Below are 6,068 nucleotides of genomic sequence, written 5' to 3'. Positions count from 1 at the left end.
TTCCAGCCCAGCTCAGTGCCTTTTCAAAGAGGTGACCTGCATGTATGAGTAATTCTTCAAATGACGACCTACAAACATGCTCCACAGCAAGCAATCAGTTACGAGAACTTGCAACAAAGCCTCATTGGGCATCATAACAACTATTCCTTGCTTTCCAAAATTATAGCATCAGAGATTGGAGCAGGGGAAGGGTCTGGCATCTCATAAGACACTGTTGGCCCGGGCACCAAAAGTTACAGGCAAACTCTTTATTCCCTTTCTGGAATAAAGCCTGCCAAACCCTTCCAGTCTACAGAGGGGATCAGCAGGGGAGAAGCACCCCATTTCTGAGCTCTTACCAAGCTAGATGCAGGAAAGCACTGAGCAGTGCCCAGCCCTTCTGCAGAGCTGGACTCATACAGACCAACCAGCAAGACCTGTCTCACTTTTCATCTTGCATAAGCATAGCTTTTTAAACATATTGAGAATAGGAAGCGTCCAATTTCTGTATTACCAACCCTCAAATCCTCTTCCTGTGCAGTTCTGGGCCACAAAAACTAGATTTTCCTTTCCCTATTGGAAAAAAGCAGAGGGAAAACTACTGTATGGCAGCTAAGAAAAAGCTCATTTTACACTCCCCAGTCACTAGTACACAAAGTGCTAATCCCTGCATTCCCTGATTGCATTATCTAATGTTTCCTCAGTAAAAATAAAAATACCATCTCTCCTCTACATGCATGGAAAGGACATTTTTCTTCGTTGCTTGCAGTTTATTGATTTTTCAGCTGTTCAAGTATAAGTGAATCTGTAAGACCTCACCTCTAACCACTCTGCATGTGCTTTATGTTACAGAGCAGTTTAAGGCAGTAAAATGTCAACATAAACAAGATAAACCAGTGACTGTGACATGTTTCCCCACGGGCAGGGAAGCATTATCAGCCCCTGGCGCATTTTCCATTTGCTCTGAAGTACCATGAAGAAAAATCAAAACTTTTATACAGCCAATGCTTTGTAACTTATGATTAGTATTGATTACTTTTAGAAAACTCAGGGTGGATGTATATATCTATATCTGTTTCTATACAACAAGGAAAACAGCATGGATAGGGCCTGTGTTGAAATCTAAAGGGAGATGTTTCAGGGCTGCTGATGAGAGCTACTACAATGTGTCCTCTCCATTGCTTGGAAGATGGAGAATGAGGAATGGAGAGGTTAATTTCTGGTCTAGGATACTGCAAAGAGTCTTGTGGGGAAGAAATGCCTTCAGTGCTTCAAGATAATGGCACGAGGAGGGCATTGTCTGAAGCACAGCACAAAGCAAGAAGGAGCACTGCCAGACGCTGCCTTTCCCCTGTCCCGCCAGTCACCCTCACAATGGCAAACCCAACCCTAGTGAGCCAGCTCAGCCTCCCCACCACAGCCCCCAAAACACAGCACCTCACCTCCCTCAGCCCCTGGGGCAGGATTACCCCTTCCTACCTCAGCGAGGTTTCTCTCCAGGCCTGGTCTTAACGGTCTTGGTTGCAACCTGACACGAGTCCATGTCAGCAAAACCTCAGCACACCAAATCCCACCATGGTGCTCTGTGACCCAGGCATGCTGGAAGGGGCACAGCAACCACCCCACAGCCCCACGCTTTCCTTCTTTCCATCTGCCAGAGGGAGGAAAAGCCTCTCTTCAGGGCAATTTAAGCGAGTGGGGTTGGGTGCCGACTGGCCCAGCTGCTCCAGGCCTCCATCCCCACCGCTCCTTCAGGAGTGCTTGACAAGGACCAGTTGGTTTTAGTTACAACTAAATTAGTGCCAGGGGAAAGAGGGGACGCATTTTCATCAGGATCTGGCTGTGAATCATTGGAAGATCCCCATATCCTAGATAAGCAGGTTCCACAGCTGATCCTGTCAAGCCAGGCTACCCTGGTACAGTCCCAAGAACAGATCAAAAATAAATAAAAGTTTCCTTTCATTTTATCTTTACCCCTGAGGGGCTTCCATGATGGTGGCCACCTTTTCTGAAGTGTTTTCTCCTGCTGGAGAAGCTCAAAGAAATTCCTTCTCCCTTGCTGCACCATGCTGGCATGGCAAGAGTGCCAGGATGCTGCAAGGGGGACTGGAAAAAAAAATTAATAATAAAATGGTAGGGTTGAAAATGGCTGGTTTTAAGTATTTCAAAAGAATTAGAAAGCTAAATGCTGTTTAAAAATATATTGTACTAGTTTTGTATCAATTACCAACACATTTGTGTACCTAACATGTCCAGAAGTACTCCCCATTTTCCTATATGTTTCTGTAGCTTTATTTACAATATTCCCTTATGTGCTAATTCTTCATCATCATGCAGTGCAGTTTTGATTGTGTTTTATTACTTACAACATATGTTTATTCAAATAGATTTTAAAGCAAAACATCCAGTAATGGTCTGTTTCCTCTCAACAAACCTGGCACTGTCAGGCCATGGACCCAAGGGGGAATCCACAAGGAGCGAGGCAAAGCTGGAGGTGCTGCCGGGCACGTGCCCCAGCACCATGGAAACCCCAGGGTCCTTTTTTATATTAAAGGCCTCATTAACTTCCTCGTCCTGGCCAGGCCCTGGGTTGAACACGTATAGCTCCCCCATACATTCTTCTCTCATTTCAAACACAGATGACATTTTTAATTTCCTTCCAGCAAATTGCTCTGCTCTTCTTCTTTAATGCTTTTTTTTTTTTTTTAATTAATTGAAAAACAGCTGCCACTTTTCATCCAAGAGGTGGTTGTATTTTGATGCCAGATTAATACCTCTATCCTACACACTTATCAGAACCACTGGAAACCCTACCTGAAGGCAAAGCAACCTGCTTACAGCTGAAGAAACGATAGATTTTGCAGCCTACTTGCAAGGAAATTCTGAAGTTTTGTTCATAGCAGAAGAGTATAATGCAGATAGAATTTACAATGACAATAGACCACACAATTACAAACTACAAATTTTAAATAAATTTACAATTGCAATAAACCACAATTTATTAAGTATGTTACCTATAAAATATTTTACATGCAGAATAAATGGTGTTTCAACTGGAAAGATTTATAATATGGTTTGATGGCTCAGACTATTTAAGAGGCAATCTAAGCAAGCAGTGATTGCACAGCCATTGCCTCTAATCTCAAAGACATTAAAGTTTTCCTGGCCTCTTAGAAGTTATTATTTGAGTTAAAAACCTTATCAGAATAACATGCTTGGGAGATCACATGGAAACATATTTAAATTAATGGTTCAGACCACCCCTTTTTTCTTTGGAAACTGACCCCATACTGTAAATTCTATCTCTGCCGTGCAGTGCTTTACTTATAGCATCTGAATAATGGATATCATAAACAAGCATTGCAAAATGAAAATTCAGTTAACAATATTATGGAACTTCCATTCACAAATGTAGTTCATGAGTAGTACACATTTTACGGATCTTACCACCAAGGAAAACATTTGCATATCTCATCACAGAGTTCTTCCAAGAGCCCATTCTGCATTTCTTATCTCAGGGCTTTTATAGTAAGAAATATTGCATTAGGCCCGGTAATTTACATTTTGCTGATAAAATTCTAAATACATATGCAGCAGCTCTTTATTGACTGCCTTCACGATATAAATTATAAACTTGGGAGTAAATGCATTAGGACAAATATTGATTTCCAGATAGTCACTATGAGTGAGATCTTATCCTGGACTTGAATTATGGCATCTCTTGTCTTTTATAGCTGTATTTTATCTCCCAGCTACTATACTTTCTAGCAAGTACATAAATAAATAACACCACCTAACTTCTGACAGAGAGTTCAATTCATTCATGGTAGAAATAGCAGGTATGAGCCAGTGCAAGGGTGCTCTAGGATCACTACAAATACAGACATTTGGGGATCTGCAGCTATCATAAAATTTTTTTTTTCAGCACGTTGCATCGCTGAGTATTGCAAGTTTTGCAGGGGAAGCAGCGGATGAATTCCCATGCCTCTTGGAAAATAAGTAATAGTACTGCCCTGGGTTGTCATGGAACAAATAGCACTCCTTGTTTGTTCAACAAGCCTGCTCCTGTTCAGCAATTTTCTGTTTTAACAGCAATTCCCAGCTGTTACTACACAGTGCTGCAGCTGCGCCTCATCTTGTTTCTGTGTTGGCTTGTGGGCTGTTCAAGCAATCGTCCTGCACGCTTCAGTTACGGCACCAGCTTTGGTATCCGTGTTACTACAGATGGTTGTATTATTAAAAGAAAAACTTGGTGCTTTTCCGTAGAGCTCTGTGGAGTCCTTTCATGATCAAACTTGCTTCTCAGTAGAGCTGCATGAGTTTGCAGAATTTAAACTGCCCAACCTATTTTCACCAGGAGTTTGGCCTGTATTGAAATACATGTATGCTCATAGCGATATTGAAAAAGCAAAACTGGAAATTAAGTAACAAATACGTATGTGTATATTTATGTTTGAACCATGGTCACTGACACTCCTCATGTCACACTGATGTAGAGCAAATACTGTCTGTAAGTGTCCACTGGGTGATTGCACACAGAGTGTGGTTAGGAAACGGGAGCAAGACACTGTCTGTGTAGTAAGTCGAACAGAGATCTCCAGCTGCAGTTGTGACTGGATCATGATCTGTACTCCACCAACCTCACCTTGGAAGTGACACTGAGACCCCCAGCCAAACATCTCTGGCCAAGCTGGCCTGGAAGTACAATTGCTGCGACCTGCGGACAGGACCTATCAGCTGAAGAACTGCATGAATGCAGCAAAACCCACAATTAAAATGTGCTTCTTTCCATCAGGAACTTACCTTTATATCTTTTCCCCAAGTCCAGCCTCATCCATGATGAAGTAGGAATTAACGCCTTACAAGCCAATTTTAAAGAGGAGCTTTGCACATTTCAGGCATATTTCCGTGTTTATTTTCAAGCATTGGCTTTTTTTCCTCCCCCTTTTTTATTTTTTAAATTTTATAAGCCAAGATTGTGAGCTTGAGGCAATGCAATGAAGGGGACATTGTATTCTGCATCTGCTAGAGCAAGATAACCACCTACCAATGAGACAGAGGCAAGCCATGGTTTTCACGCGATAGTTTTCATGTTTATCCTGCTGCTGCAATGAAATGCTGCTTTTCCTTCGCAGGCAGCAAGGACAGCAGCTATTTCTATGTTTATTTATTTTTCCACTTTCCAACCAGTGCAACCTCATCTCTAGCTTTTGAGACTGAGCACTGAGAACCCAGTAGCCTCTGCTCAGTCCTGCCACCAGCACGGGAGCAGTCAGTGCGCCTCCAGTGAATACTCAGCGTGCCTAAGATATGGAAGAAATGTTAATGAAATGAAATGAAAGTCTGTATTTCTCTGTAGACAGCTCAGTAGAAGCTAATTGCTAGATGCCACATTTCTTTCAAGAACAGAGATCTGCTTTCTCTGATAAGTAATTTACTAATTTAGGATACGCTTTTCTTAACGAAAGATCAGTAAGATCTTAAGATCTTACTGATGATTTAATAACTCCAGTTTAATTGCCCTTTCAGAAATATGTTTAAATATTTATTTTCAGAGCATAATACAAATTGATCACAAGCCCAAATTTGAAATACTAGCCCAAAAGAAGCACATTGGATGCTGTCTGATTTTTAAAATAAAAATGCAGCCACAGCAGGGTTTTTGCAAAGCCCTTCCTGAGACTGGGCAAGAAATGGCTTATAAAAAAGCAGGCTGCAACCCATGATCTCACAGCTGCAGAACATAGACACGAGAAAGGCAAAGGGCCTTGGAGGGACACACAGTGATGAGACGACACAAAGAGAGTTTCCTCCACAAAGAGGATGGCTGCAGTACATCAGGCTGCTGGCTCACAGGTGGCTGGAAGAAAAACTCATGAATCCGACGTACGCCTTAACTCAATCTCTATTTTAACCGATTATATTTGTCAATTCAATCTGCTTCCTGGTAGTCAACAAAACCCAAGCTGTTCCAAATATTTATTAAAAAATAACTGCAAAGGGAAAAATCAATAAGCAGTCCAATGGGAGATTTATTACAGTTTTAACAGGTAAAGGGAACAAATCTTCTTCATGAACAAAAAATAGCA

Source organism: Aythya marila (genome assembly GCF_965140915.1).
Source record: "Aythya marila genome assembly, chromosome: 13".
Taxonomy (NCBI): Eukaryota; Metazoa; Chordata; class Aves; order Anseriformes; family Anatidae; genus Aythya; species Aythya marila.
Note: the sequence above shows the minus strand (reverse complement) of the source record.